Source organism: Vipera ursinii, assembly GCF_947247035.1.
Source record: "Vipera ursinii genome assembly, chromosome: 3".
NCBI lineage: Eukaryota > Metazoa > Chordata > Lepidosauria > Squamata > Viperidae > Vipera > Vipera ursinii.
This window is the reverse complement of record NC_139516.1, coordinates 112,050,918-112,067,005: the sequence shown is the minus strand read 5'-3', so window position 1 is coordinate 112,067,005 and position 16,088 is coordinate 112,050,918. Positions and strand designations below refer to the sequence as shown.

Genomic DNA, 16,088 nt, shown 5'->3' with positions numbered 1-16,088 from the left:
TAAGGCTAAGAACGAACCCAAACTTGCAACAAACGTCAAAGATAATTTTTAAAAAAGTTATTTCAACATATAAATAACAAGAAAATAGTCAAGGAAACAGTCCACTAAAGAGAAAAGATGGCAAGAAAGTTAATATGCAGTAGAGAGAAGGCAGAGCTGCTTAACTCATTCTTTGCATCAGTCTTCACACAAAAAGAAACTATATGTAAAGTCCTGCCTCAACCAAGAAAGCAGAACTCTTGAAGCAGGCAGTTTGAAAAGGACCTTTCATTGAGAGATAGTGATAGCAAGAGAGCAAAGCAAGATCTAAAGTTTTCCTGCACAAATTGCTACATTAAAACTTTTCACAAAACCCCACCCCATAGCCCAACTGTCCAGTTTGTGTTTGTCCAATCCACAGTGCAAAGTTGTTATGGGAACTGGAGCTGATAAGGGACGGTTACCAGGCGCTTCACCAGATCTCACAATTGACTGGAGATAAGACAGATGGCCCCTGGGACATTCCATTCTCCTTCTCACACCAAAGTTGAAGAAGAACAATACAGAGGAAGTATAGCCCGAAGCCCCCTCCCAGTGGCTACAAACTTCCTCCCTCCCACCATAATTACAGAGCCCCAAAAAAGAAAGATTGAAGGAGTTTCTGACACTATAGTCCAACCTACCGAAAACTAACCATAAAAGACAGACTAGGAAAAAAATTAAGCAAGAAAATGGTTAGAGAATACCTATCTCATCTTGACAAATATAAATCACTGGGACCTGATGGTTTACATCCCAGAGTTCTTAAGGAGCTGGCAGATGTTATTGCAGATGCAATATGTGATATCTTTCAAAAATCCTAGTTGGAAACTGATCAAAGAGAGAAGCAACCTGGAACTAAGAAGAAATTTCCTAACAGTGAGAACAATTAACAAGTGGAACAGCTTGCCTCCAGTAGTTGTGGGTACTTCATCAGTGAAGTTTTTTAAGAAGAGACTGGACAGTTACTTGTCTGAAATTGTATAGGGTCTCTTGCTTGAGCAGGGGGTTGAAGACCTTCAAGGTCCCTTCCAACTCTTCTGGTAGATTGATAGTACTGTCTTCCTCAACTGGGACTGAGTCATCAGCTTCTTACAGCCGGATATGTTTGGAATAATTCAGAGGCTATGAGCATCCATAGTGAAGGTGTATTTTTTTACCCCTTCTATGAAAAGCTATGTATATGTGACTCTAAACTCAAAATAAAATCTGCAGGCCCTACTGGTGGAGGATAAGAGATGGACAAACTTTTCAGAAGGAAGGGTTCTCACAGTGTCAAAACTTGTTCCGTCTGTCACATTCCTGAGAAGAACAGCCTTGTGGTCCTTAGATTAGGGGGTTGTGATATTGAAACAGCAACTGTTCGTCCACAACATGGGTATCAAACTTGATCATATCATGTGTTGTATACTGACTTTTTTTTTGCATTTGCGGAGCCGGGTCAGTGTGGCCTGTGTGGGACACATCTGTTCTGTACCAGCCTGCTACCGGCCCTGCAGAAAAGACAGGGACAACCCCTTTTACAAGAGGCTGGAACTAAGCCTGCCAAATTTATTAACATAAAAACATAAACAGAGCAAAGAGAGCAAACACGAACCATGAAACAGGAGCTATTCAAACGGTTGCCTTCAGCAAACCAGCCCTCCCACACATTCCCCTTTTAAACGGTTCAGGGCGTGGCTTCTCTCTGCCTTCTTCCAAGGTGCCCCATTGCCTTCCTCTGTTTACTTCTGATTGACTGCCTCCTGCGTCAGGCATCCTTGAACAGGGCCAGCTGTGGGTCATCTTCATCCACGCTGTCAGGCTCACACAGTTGGGTCTGTGTCGTGACCAGATGGGAGGGGCCTGGCTGAGGGCTCTGTGGAGCCTCAATATTATTCTCAGCAAGCTCTTCAACACCCCCCTCCTCCTCTGAATCGTCCGACCCAACTGCCGAACCCACAGGCTGACCCTGAATCACAACAACATCCAACCCACAGGCTGCCAGTTTGATACCCCTGCTCCACAACAATATTCACACTGTTGAGGTATTTTAATTGAAAGATCCAGTGATTGGCAGTTGATAGCCAATTGTGTTCAGCTTGATTTCAGCTGCTCAAATGTATCATGTCTATCCACTAGTGTTCTTAGTAAAAGGAGATTTCCATGGCAGATGACATTGTTACTTTCTATTACCATTCTCTGGATTATGATTTAGTGCACCATCTTTTTTTAAGTTATGACTCCTCAGCTTTCTTAGTCTCAAAAATAAAGCACCCTCAAGTTTCTCTCGCACCACTCTTGAAATTGCTTTTCCTTTTCTCTTTTTCCTTTTTTTTGGGGGGGGTGTATCTTTTTTGTTGTTTTAGTTCATTTAGTTCATTTCCCAGAAACTTCCTTAGTCTCTGCTTCCTGGCTGTTGTTGCTTCTCTTACCATTAAAACTTTTTATTCCTAATATTTCTGTCATTATGCCATGTCCTATACTCTGAAACAATAGAGAATAGGTCTTGATTTTTTCAGCTATTTGAAAAGTGTTAATTGTGTCTCCATCATTTTTAAAAATCTCAATTATATTCAACTCTTTAAATTCTAAGAATTTAGAACCATCGTTTGGAAACAGTGCTGATGTAGGCTAAAATTACATTTTGTCTTATTTGGGAGCACATCATCTGCACAGTCCTTCCCAACAGCCTTGTGGCGGGGAATCTCCCTGAAAGATCTAACTCAGGTCACACCACAGGCAAGGAAAGGCTGTCTGAATTCAGTGAGGTCCCAGGAGTTCCCAACTACCTTCAGACTATGGCCCATAACTGTTGGGCATGGAAGTCTGAGCACTTTCCTAATAAGGCATCCCTTCCCTTCCACATAGGCCTTGTTATGCTAGCAATGCTGCAGTCAATCAATCAATTAATCAGAATAGACCTTGAAGGGATATTGGAGGTCTTCTAGTCCAACCCCCTGCTCAGACAGAAGACCATATACCATTTCAGACAAGTGATGAGCAGTCTTTTCTTTAAAACCTCCAAAAACTTCTGACAGCCAGTTGTTCCACTGGTTAATTGTCCTGGCTCTTAAGAGGTTTCTCCTGAATTCCAGGTTTTACTCTATTGTAAAATAAAGTGATGTATAGTGTTGTGACAATTGTACCACTACCTACAGAAATTGAGGCATTTTTAAACTGCCTGTACTGCTTGTAAGCATGTTCATGAGACATTGTTTAATCTCATTGTAGTCCTTACTGCATTGGCAAGCCGTTTAGCCATTGTTTAATCTTATTGTAGTCCCTACTACAATGGCACGTCTGTAAAGGTCGATTAATGTCATTCTAGCCACCTTGAATTTATAGCATTATTATTTATTATTTTTTGTTATTATTTTATTATGGTTGTTGGGAGTGACTCATAAGTCTTGACTGCTGTTAAGCTTATTAAGGGGTATTATAGTCTGATCCTAGGAGGAAGGGGTGTTATGTATTGGGCTGGGGGGATTACACCACGTGCGTTGCTGGAGAGCTAACGGCTCTCCAGCAACCCAGGCAGGCTGTCTCCGGTCCTGCAGTTGGTCAGCCCCAGGCAGCAAACATGGGTTCAAACCTATTGGCTGCCACCTTAGGGCTAGGCTATATGTTGTGGCTGGGTGCAGCCCAAGCTCAAGTACAGTTCCAGCAAGAATAAAAGAATGACTTTCTCTGTACTCAGCCTTGTGTCTTCATTCCTGTTCTTTGCCTTGTGATTCTCGTGTCTTTCTATTATATTTCTCTGTGTTGTTCTCTTCTCCTAACTCTCTTTCTTCTAATTCATCTTCATTGCCTAGGGTGCTGCTAGAAAAACTCTTCTGCTTTGTCAATCGTATCTAGCCTGTATCTTTTTCTTGCCAGGTCACCAGAATCGCTTCTGGCATCAGCCACCTAAAATTGATGTTCTGTTTTATTAATTTCGATGTGATATGTTGGTAGGGCCTTCTCAGGCCTCTTACCCTTCTGGGAACTTGTTTGAGAACAGTTAGTTGTTTGCCTCCCATGGCATCACCTCTTCTATGGATCTTTGCCCTGCTGGGCTTAATTCCACCGATGAGGCTTGGATTATCTGCCTTCTTCCAGTCCCAACTGTTGTTAGATTTGGGATGCTTGTCATCTTTCGAAATGACGTCAACCAACCCTCCCACTTATGCACAATCTTTGTCTTTCCCTCCACCACACCTGGAGAATTTATTATTCTTCCAAGGTTATAGTCACTAGTGCCTTATATCTTAACAATGATATATTTTCTAATTTTATGGGAATAGTTTGAAATACAAAGAGTATTTTCGGTAAGATGTTCATTTTAATTGTAGCTATTCTTCCCAGCATTGAAAGTTGAAGATTTTTCCAATTTTCTAAGTCTAGTTTTATTTGTTTTAGTAACTTTACATAGTTATCCTCTTTTATTGTTGGACATCTTGCTATTAAATAAATTCCCAAATACTTAACTTTTTTAACTATTTGAAGGTTTTTTTTTTTTCAAGTTGCATTTTCTGTTTTTCTTTTAAGTTCTTTATTATTTATTAGCAAACCTGCATTTGTATTCATTTACAAATAGAATATGTTCTTAAAATTTAATTTGAAATGTATTGGTGTTGAAATAATTAGTGCACACATATACCTAAAACCAGTTTATTACATTTGGCAATTGTACTAAAAAAATTGTCAACCAATATAATTCATTTAATTTGAAATCAAGTAAAAATTGATTTAAATTATTTTATTAAAACAATGGTAATTCTTTTATAAGAAGTTGGCTCAAACAAAATGAAATTTAATGACATTGTGCATTGTGCATGTTTCCTCAAAAAAATCTTAATTAGGGTTTTCTGACAAAAATAATATTTTCTACATAATCTGGAAAGATATATATTTGATAGAAGATGAATAGTGAAAAAAATAGGTTTCTCAGATGAAAAGCCAGCAGTGTTAAGTTACTGTTAACCCCAAATTATACACTCACACATACTTACACACACAGACACACACACACACACACACACACACACATACAAACACAGGACAGTTATACAAAGAAAATATAGCTAAATGTTACTGATTATTGCTGTTTTTAAAAATATGGGAAGTGGGTCAGAGAAGTTTAGTTAAAAAAATAGTGGACATGGTATATTATGTGTAACTATTTTACACCACACTGAAGAAGCTTCTTGAATGAGAAGCAAAATGTTTTCAAGGAAAAAAAATATTTTTATTAATTTATTTATTTTAATTCCATTTATATCCCGCCCTTCTCCGAAGACTCAGGGCGGCTTACAAGCTTAGCAGTAGCCTTCATTCTATGTATATGCCTGCTTATTAGGACTCCCCCCCCCAAGCGGCATTATTACAAAGTCAGCTTATTGCCCCCAACAATCTGGGTCCTCATTTTACCTCCCTCGGAAGGATGGAAGGCTGAGTCAACCTTGAGCCTGGTGGGATGCGAACCTGCAATAATTGCAGGCAGCTGGTGTTACTTAAGGAGGCATTAGCCCACTGCTCCACCAAGGCTCTGACAAAAGTGATGATTTGGCAAAGGAAAAAAGCTAGAATAAGACTCAAGAAGAATGGAGTTTAGACCATCTTATTGAAATCTGAAACAGAATGTACTTAAATAGATAAGATGTGTATGTTGAATACAATCTTTTTTAAACTTGGTTTTTTAACTTTTGTATTTTTGGTTTTTAATTACCCTGTAAACCCCCCTGAGTCCTCCGGGAAAGGGCGGTATATAAATGTAACAAAATAAATAAATAAATAAATAAATTGTGAATGCTTTCTTTTGCATTCCTTAAATACCATATTTATTCTATCTTATCCGAAGAGACCTTGAGTATTTTTATGGTTATCAATGTAACAGGAAGATAAGGAAGAATGCTTTGGAAGCATAAGAACATAATTGCATTTCTAAATGTTCTACGGTAATTAATAATAATAATAATAATAATAATAATATAAAGTTGGAAGGGACCTTGGAGGTCATCTAGTCCAACCCCCTGGTCAGGCAGGAAACCCTATACCATTTCATTCAAATGGCTGTCCAGTCTCTTCTTAAAAACCTCCAGTGTTGGAGCATTCACCACCTCTAGAGGCAGGTTGTTCCACTGGTTAATTGTTCTAACTGTCAGGAAGTTTCTCCTTAGTTCTAGGTTGCTTCTCTCCTTGACTAGTTTCCATCCGTTGCTTCTTGTCCTGCTTTCAGGTGCTTTGGAGAATAGTTTGACTCCCTCTTCTTTGTGGTAGCCCCTGAGATGCAAAGGAATAGTGCATTGCAGAGGAATCTGATTTGTGATGTGTGCCATGTGTTCAAGTAATGTAGCTTGAAAAATAATGGCAGTTGCATATATACATATGGTATGGTGATTTCTTCAGTCAACAAATTATGAAGCCCACCACACCTCATAGAACTACAATATGCCACTGAGGTGCTCATCTGGATATTATATAGTATGAATAATATTTACCTTAGAACATTAGCATACTTGAACAAAACAACTGGAGTCATTTGAGATTTTATAGGCTCTTCAACTCAAGCTATCAGACTTCACAGCAGGACATGACTCAATTAATTTAGAATCCTTTTTGCACACAAAAATAAAACTATATATACAACAGATGAAAGACCCTTTGCAATGTAAAAATTGTTGATGACAAGTGTTCATTGGTTATGAAGCTCATGTTGTAATGCCATAGTCCATTAGGAAAACAGTATGTCACTCGGTTCAAAAAAGCCCAAGTCGTTCTGGAAAACCAAAATTGTAAAGACTTGGTGACATATTTCCAGTTTGTTCATTTGGTCATTTTGATGTTAGTAACATGAGGAGCAGCAGAAATGAGAGAAAGGTGTACACCAAGATGGGATGGGATGGGATGTTTCAGGCCCTTCTTTAAGGCTATCTCAAGCTATTCATTCACATATTGCTGCGATTCTTCTATGGATTCCTAGAGCCATTCCTCCAGGGATGCTCATCTGAGGTTTTTTTCAGAAATGTTTGTAGCCATGCTTGCATATCTTCTGGGTGCAATAAAACTATGCTTTCTCAAACTTGCTAAAGATATTTGAAGCCATCCATCCATCCTTTCTTTCAGAGGAAGCAGATCCTATCCAAATCACTCTCCTTCCTCTTATCCTCTCCATTTCCTCTTTCTTAGTTTTTCTCGAGACTCGAACTTTTGTAGATGTTGAATGGCTGTAATAGATGCTTCAATCCATTCTTTCACATCTAAATCACATGTTTTTGGCCCTTCCTCTTGAAGGTGATTTATGGATACTTCCAACCAGCCATTCACATCCTCCGCGGATGACTCAGCACGTCCCTCTTGAAGGTTGATCAGGGATGCTTTTAGCCATTCTGCCAAGGTCTCTCCTGACAGTTTAGCAGAATCTTCTTTCAGCTTTTCCAGAGTTTGCTGAAGCCACGTCAGTACATTTTGCCTGGCTTCTTTGGATTTTTTGATTTTGAGGCTGTCTACTGAAGCTTTAAGCCATTGCTCTTTTAGTTGATATCCCACCGTTTGAGGCTTCATTTTTTGAAGAGCTTCTGAGTCGTCTTCTCTAATGACTGCACTTGTTTGGCAGGCACTCACAGAGCCACTTTTGTATTCGCTGCTATTAGGTGATACCATCTGGAGGTTGTCCATCGATGACATGCAGCAGCCCTTCCTCAGTTGCTTCTCTCTAGAAAAATCAGAAGGTTAGATGTGAATGTGCACCAACAACAAAGCATTCTTAGTTAAAAATAATTGGAACTGATTTATAACTGATGATTTCCTGATTTATCAGGAAACTCACTGTAGTATATAAATATTGTTGGGTAGCGGGGGGTTGGGGGTTGAAAGATCTCTCCTATAGATACCTTCCCGACTAACTCTTAGATTTGTATATGTAAAAGTGTAATGAATCCTAATTCGTTCCCCCCCCCCCAGGTTAAGGGGAATTTAAGGTCTTTCCAAGATTTCTAAGTTAAAGAGAAATTATTATGAAATTCTGGAACAGGAATTCATGGTGGCTATCTAACAAATTCCTCACCTGCACAGTTTTTCCTCATACGCTCTGCAGAGCATCTCTTTCTCATCGGTTAGTTCAATATTTTTGAACACGAGCATCTCAGCCTTCATTCGGAGCTCTTCATTCTCTGATGACATTTTTGAAATCAATGTTATCTTTCTGTAAGTTACAAGGACCACAGAGAAATTAGCCCACGTGATTTTTTCCTTGAATTATTAAGTGTAACTACATTCTTAATTATTTTTACATTCCATTATATCTGTTGCTCTTCTCTTATTCACTAATACATAGATATAAAAGAATGGAATATTTCTTTTATCCATTATATCTGGGCTCAGGGCTCCAACAAATAAATCTGAATTTGAAAGAAAACGTCAGGATTGCTATGTAAATACGTATTTCTTACCTATAAAGTTCATCGTTAAGGTCATTAATTTCTCTTAGGAGATCTTTTCTTTCTTCACTGTATTTCAGACACTTGCGGTTGACACTCTGATACTCTTGTCGGAGGTTCTCTAGTTGTACAGACTCATCTGAACTACTTTTTCTGTAAAATATCAAGAGCAGAGGGAAATTAGCCCACTTAGGGTTTTTTATTTGAGTCATAAAACTTGTTTAAAGTTAAAACTAATTGAAATAACTGATATTTTGTTTACAATACAATTTTTATAATTTTAATTAATGTAGTTTTTGCTATTTTATTAAAACAGCTACCAAGCTCTTCTTACAGGAACAAATGCTGCAATTATTTACTGGGTACTTTGGAAATGCTCAGTAAAAGTGATGAAGCAGTAAATCTACCTCTGTTATATTCTAAAGGGGTTTGATTAGCTCCTTCAGCATTAAAGTTAAGATTGCTATATTTAGGAGTTTGATTAGTACAAGTTAATGGTTGTCCTTTCAGTATCTAGCATTTGACAATCCATTATTATCACCAAGGAATCTTCAGATCTTAAAGACATTTTTTTTCTTTTTTCTCTTACATACTAAAACAGGCACAAGCCAATTCAAAACAATTTCCAGAAGAGTGGGCCCAGAATTTTCAAGAAGTTATCACAATGGACACTTGGGAAAAGATCTGGGTTAGAAATGTAAAATTTACACAGGCCCAAAATTTAAGAGAGAATTTTTATAAAATGTTTTATAGGTGGCACTTAGAACCTAAAAAATTAGCAAGTATATATCCGAACTGCCAGCCCAAATGTTGGAGGTGTGGCTGTGAGGATGCAACGTATTTTCATATATGGTGTACTTGTAAAAAGGTTAAAGCTTTTTGGATTAAACTTTGGTGGAATAGGCAAAAGATATTTAAGAAAAAGATAAAGTTTTCTATCTTATTCTATCTTATCCGAAGAGACCTTGAGTATTTTTATGGTTATCAATGTAACAGGAAGATAAGGAAGAATGCTTTGGAAGCATAAGAACGTAATTGCATTTCTAAATGTTCTACGGTAATAACAATAACAACAACAACAACAACAACAACAATAATAATAATAATAATAATAATAATAATAATAATAATAATAATAATAATAATAATATAAAGTTGGAAGGTACCTTGGAGGTCATCTAGTCCAACCCCCTGGTCAGGCAGGAAACCCTATACCATTTCAGGCAAATGGCTGTCCAGTCTCTTCTTAAAAAACTCCAGTGTTGGAGCATTCACCACCTCTAGAGGCAGGTTGTTTCACTGGTTAATTGTTCTAACTGTTAGGAAGTTTCTCCTTAGTTCTAGGTTGCTTCTCTCCTTGACTAGTTTCCATCCGTTGCTTCTTGTCCTGCTTTCAGGTGCTTTGGAGAATAGCTTGACTCCTTCTTCTTTGTGGTAGCCCCTGAGATGCAAAGGAATAGTGCATTGCAGAGGAATCTGATTTGTGATGTGTGCCATGTGTTCAAGTAATGTAGCTTGAAAAATAATGGCAGTTCCATATATACATATGGTATGGTGATTTCTTCAGTCAACAAATTATGAAGCCCACCACACCTCATAGAACTACAATATGCCACTGAGGTGCTCATCTGGATATTATATAGTATGAATAATATTTACCTTAGAACATTAGCATACTTGAACAAAACAACTGGAGTCATTTGAGATTTTATAGGCTCTTCAACTCAAGCGATCAGACTTCACAGCAGGACATGACTCAATTAATTTAGAATCCTTTTTGCACACAAAAATAAAATTATATATACAACAGATGAAAGGCCCTTTGCAATGTAAAAATTGTTGATGACAAGTGTTCATTGGTTATGAAGCTCATGTTGTAATGCCATAGTCCATTAGGAAAACAGTATGTCACTCGGTCCAAAAAAGCCCAAGAGGTTCTGGAAAACCAAAATTGTAAAGACTTGGTGACATATTTCCAGTTTGTTCATTTGGTCATTTTGATGTTAGTAACATGAGGAGCAGCAGAAATGAGAGAAAGGTGTACACCAAGATGGGATGGGATGGGATGTTTCAGGCCCTTCTTTACGGCTATCTCAAGCTATTCATTCACATATTGCTGCGATTCTTCTATGGATTCCTAGAGCCATTCCTCCAAGGATGCTCATCTGAGGTTTTTTTCAGAAATGTTTGTAGCCATGCTTGCATATGTTCTGGGTGCAATAAAACTATGCTTTCTCAAACTTGCTAAAGATATTTGAAGCCATCCATCCATCCTTTCTTTCAGAGGAAGCAGATCCTATCCAAATCACTCTCCTTCCTCTTTTCCTCTACTTTTCTTCTTTCTTAGTTTTCCTCGAGACTCGAACTTTTGTAGATGTTGAATGGCTGTAATAGATGCTTCAATCCATTCTTTGACATCTAAATCACATGTTTCTGGTCCTTCCTCTTGAAGGTGATTTATGGATACTTCCAACCAGCCATTCACATCCTCCGCGGATGACTCAGCACATCCCTCTTGAAGGTTGATCAGGGATGCTTTTAGCCATTCTGCCAAGGTCTCTCCTGACAGTTTAGCAGAATCTTCTTTCAGCTTTTCCAGAGTTTGCTGAAGCCATGTCAGTACATTTTGCCTGGCTTCTTTGGATTTTTTGATTTTGAGGCTGTCTACTGAAGCTTTAAGCCATTGCTCCTTTAGTTGATATCCCACCATTTGAGGCTTCATTTTTTGAAGAGCTTCTGAGTCATCTTCTCTAATGACTGCACTTGTTTGGCAGGCACTCACAGAGCCACTTTTGTATTCGCTGCTATTAGGTGATACCATCTGGGGGTTGTCCATCGATGACATGCAGCAGCCCTTCCTCAGTTGCTTCTCTCTAGAAAAATCAGAAGGTTAGATGTGAATGTGCACCAACAACAAAGCATTCTTAGTTAAAAATAATTGGAACTGATTTATAACTGATGATTTCCTGATTTATCAGGAAACTCACTGTAGTATATAAATATTGTTGGGTAGCGGGGGGGTTGGGGGTTGAAAGATCTCTCCTATAGATACCTTCCTGACTAACTCTTAGATTTGTATATGTAAAAGTGTAATGAATCCTAATTCGTTCCTCCCCCCCTAAGTTAAGGGGAATTTAAGGTCTTTCCAAGATTTCTAAGTTAAAGAGAAATCATTATGAAATTCTGGAACAGGAATTCATGGTGGCTATCTAACAAATTCCTCACCTGCACAGTTTTTCCTCATACGCTCTGCAGAGCATCTCTTTCTCATCGGTTAGTTCAATATTTTTGAACACGAGCATCTCAGCCTTCATTCGGAGCTCTTCATTTTCTGATGACATTTTTGAAATCAATGTTGTCTTTCTGTAAGTTACAAGGACCAGAGAGAAATTAGCCCACGTGATTTTTTTCCTTGAATTATTAAGCGTAACTACATTCTTAATTATTTTTACATTCCATTATATCTGTTGCTCTTCTCTTATTCACTAATACATAGATATAAAAGAATGGAATATTTCTTTTATCCATTATATCTGGGCTCCGGGCTCCAACAAATAAATCTGAATTTGAAAGAAAACGTCAGGATTGCTATGTAAATACGTATTTCTTACCTATAAAGTTCATCGCTAAGGTCATTAATTTCTCTTAGGAGATCTTTTCTTTCTTCACTGTATTTCACACACTTGCGGTTGACACTCTGATACTCTTGTCGGAGGTTCTCTAATTGTACAGAGTCATCTGACCTACTTTTTCTGTAAAATATCAAGAGCAGAGGGAAATTAGCCCACTTAGGGTTTTTTATTTGAGTCATAAAACTTGTTTAAAATTAAAACTAATTGAAATAACTGATATTTTGTTTACAATACAATTTTTATAATTTTAATTAATGTAGTTTTTGCTATTTGTATTAAAACAGCTACCAAGCTCTTCTTACAGGAACAAATGCTGCAATTATTTACTGGGTACTTTGGAAATGCTCAGTAAAAGTGATGAAGCAGTAAATCTACCTCCGTTATATTCTAAAGGGGTTTGATTAGCTCCTTCAGCATTAAAGTTAAGATTGCTATATTTAGGAGTTTGATTAGTACAAGTTAATGGTTGTCCTTTCAGTATCTAGCATTTGACAATCCATTATTATCACCAAGGAATCTTCAGATCTTAAAGACATTTTTTTTCTTTTTTCTCTTACCTACTAGAACAGGCACAAGCCAATTCAAAACAATTTCCAGAAGAGTGGGCCCAGAATTTTCAAGAAGTTATCACAATGGACACTTGGGAAAAGATCTGGGTTAGAAATGTAAAATTTACACAGGCCCAAAATTTAAGAGAGAATTTTTATAAAATGTTTTATAGGTGGCACCTAGACCCTAAAAAATTAGCAAGTATGTATCCGAACTGCCAGCCCAAATGTTGGAGGTGTGGCTGTGAGGATGCAACGTATTTTCATATATGGTGGACTTGTAAAAAGGTTAACGCTTTTTGGATTAAAATTTGGTGGAATATGGAAAAGATATTTAAGAAAAGGATAAAGTTTTCTCTGCAATTGTTTTTATTGGGTATTATTACATATACTCCTGTTATAGATACAAAGTTGATGTTGAATTTAATTAAGGCAGCAAGACTTTTAGTAGCACAATATTGGAAGAAGGAAGCACTGCCGACTATAGAATAGTGGACTTTGAAAGTTTCTAACTTGGTGGAAATGGCAAAGATTTCAGCATATTTGAAAGATCAATCGCAACAGAGATACATTGTGGAATGGAGAAGATGGATTGAATATATTCAGAATAAATATGGGACTAAAAAGTATCATTTAGCATTTGAATAAGTAGCGGATTTTTATGATGTATAATTAGTTAGTAGGTATTTTATTAATATTTTGACTATGGAGAGTTAAAGTGTGATAGAATTTAATGTTTTATTATTGTTGTTCGCATATTTTAGATTATGCTTGTTTGTATTATTATACCCTGTATTCAGCTCTGGGAAGTCGGGGAGGGGGGGGAGGGGAGGGGAGGGGGGTTGGGGAGAGGGGAGGGGGAGGAGGGGTTTTTTTGTATTCAAAAATATATTGTAAAACTTTTCAATAAAAAAATTCCAGAAGCAAAGTTTCTGATGTGTACAGAATGATGGATGAGATTGAATTTGTGAGGGTTGAAATAAAGAACAAAGTGGAAGCCTGGACCTGGCGTGATTGGAAAGCACACTAGTAGGTGGGAGATAAAACCAAGGATTCCTAAACATAGGTGATTGGGCCACAAAGATTCCCTGTGAACAGATTCGTGATGTTTAATACCCATCTGGGACCCAGTGATCTCTTCTCTTGCTATGGCTTTAATAAAACACAAAGTCTCTAAAAGTGAAAATCTTTAAAGTAACAAGGCCTTGCTGAGGTCAGAACAAGGCACTAGATAATGCTTGGAGAGCCAGAACATTTGGAACAAGTTAAAAAGAGTCATTTTTGCTTTTCCCTAACATTTTTCCAGGCAACATAATTCATCCCAGAATGTTGTATAAAGTACGACCAGAGGAAGGAGCTAAGGAGAATTTAATATGAAATTCTGGAAGAGAAAGTCAGCTTTGCTGTCTAAACATTTCTTACTTCCTCAACTTTTCTTCATATTCTGCACAGAGTTCCTCTTTTTCTTTCGTCAGTTGGAGATTTTTGTTTATGAGCTCCTGATTTTTTAATTGAAGCTCCTCCTTTTCCATCAAGAGTTTTGAAATTTCCATTGTCTTTCTGTAAATTATGAAAAACAGAGAAATTAACCCGCTTAGGTTTTTTACTTGAATTATCAACCTTTTTCTTCAGTTAAAAATATAAAAAGTAAAAAATACCTTCATGGGTCTGGGGGTTGTACGTACATATAAAGGAAATAATGCTTTAACCATTTGTTTTTATTTTTCGTATACATTCCACGAAAGGCATAAATCAATTCAAAATGATTTCTAGAAGCAAAATAAAGTTATGGATGTAGGAGAAGGGGAAAGTTCTCATTTCTCACAAATGCCTAACTGTCAAAACATCCAACAGATTTCTTCCTCAGTGATTAAGGCAGTATCTTGTTTATGAGGGAGCGTGAGATAAGAAAAGTATTAATACAATTGGCAGTCATTATGAGAGGATCTGTTTAAAAAACAAATTCAACTGTTGCTATTCCTAGCTTATTTTCCAAGTTTTACTAGAATATAATTTTCATCATTTCCCTTCTGTTGTGAGGAGAAAGTTGTCAAATTTACCAAAACGCTCTTCAACATTCAAAGCAGTGTCCTTCCCCATGCTGCTTTCATTCCGCTTCATTAATCCAGAATTGGCTTAATTCACAGTTTACACCAGTCTGTAGCTAGCACAAATGTCCCTCCAATTATTTTCATTTGTGAGAAATGAACAATTGCCACCATATCCTCCTTAATATGCTCGAGGACTTCAGCACTTATAATGGGGTGAGCTCTGAGCTCCATTATTTGCCCCAGCTCCTGCCCACCCAGCAGTTCAAAAACGTGGAAATGCAAGTAGATTAATAGGTACCACTTCAGTGGGAAGGCAACAGCATTCCATGTACCTTTGATGTATAGCCATGTTGGCCACATGAATATGGAAATTGTCTTTGGACAATGCTGGCTCCCTCGGCCAAGAAACGAGATGAACACTGTGCCCTAGAGTCAGACATGACTAACAGGAAACCTTTACCTTTACTCTGAAGTAAAATCTTTACAGTTATAATTTCACTGAATGCGGTGTTCTTCCTACTCGATAATCAGACTGTATTGCAAGAAATGCCAAACTCTCTGAAATTCCACTGCTGATGTATGTATATATGTATACATTTATTTATTTATTTATTTATTTGATACAATGGCCAATCCCATTGTCAATGTAAAAATTATGAAAGTTGTGCTTAAAGTGTGAACGTGGTAGGATTAAGCTGTGATTATCTCATAATAAGTAACTACAAGATAAACTAGGTGAGCATTAAGAGTCAACACTGACTTGATGGCTGATAATCCATGAAGATAATAAACAGCAAATTGTTACTAAATACTTTTCAGAAGTTATTCTGGAGAGGATATCTAAAATGTCTTTGTACCACATAAAGACATTTTCAACTGTGCCAAAACTTACATAAAACTCTGTTCCCTTGCTCTCTTCAGATCCACTTCTAGTCTTTGTGTTTTTGTCTGAAGAATCTGGAAAAGCCAAAATACATTAAAAGTCAGGGATATATTTCTACAACAGCCCGCTCACTTCCACACACTTTCCTCCCACTCACCCTGGGCTTCTTCTCCTCTTATTATGACATGAAATATTTCTCGGTAATGCACACTCAAAAGATTCCTCAGATGCTAGATTGCGTACCTGATGGGAACGCATCTTGAAATTTAAATCGTGGCCTGCTGGTTCCTTGTGGCCCACATGCATCTTAATGTTTTCAGGATGCCTGGAAACCTGCAAGTTCCGTGAAGAATAAAAAACATAAAATAAATTGTGAATCAGATGTTTCCTTGATAAATTTTCCTTCATTAAGAAAATTTCATTAAGGATATACAAGGAGAAGAATTACATGAATTTGTTTTCCATAGGTTTTCCATAAATTCTCTATGATATCAGTGTAAAGAGGATATTAGTTTAATCTTCCTCTTTAAGAGAAGAGTCTGGAGTGTAGACAAGCA

The 16,088-nt window shown here is 37.4% G+C and overlaps 1 protein-coding gene across 4 annotated transcripts in view; it reads right to left on the bottom strand.

Annotated features, from left to right (window-relative positions):
* LOC310639146 (uncharacterized protein) overlaps positions 1-15,870 on the bottom strand; it is a 35,209-nt gene extending 19,339 nt beyond the window's left edge. For 3 of the 4 annotated variants that reach the window (XM_083360611.1, XM_083360614.1, XM_083360616.1), the window contains exons 1-2: positions 15,775-15,870; positions 15,541-15,605 (exon numbers count right to left, since the gene is read on the bottom strand). The gene's annotated coding sequence lies outside the window, so the exon portion shown is untranslated. Of the gene's footprint in view, positions 1-15,540; positions 15,606-15,688 lie in introns of all 4 variants that reach the window. The other variant, XM_083360610.1, reaches the window with a different exon arrangement.
* Positions 15,871-16,088: the final 218 nt, after the last annotated feature.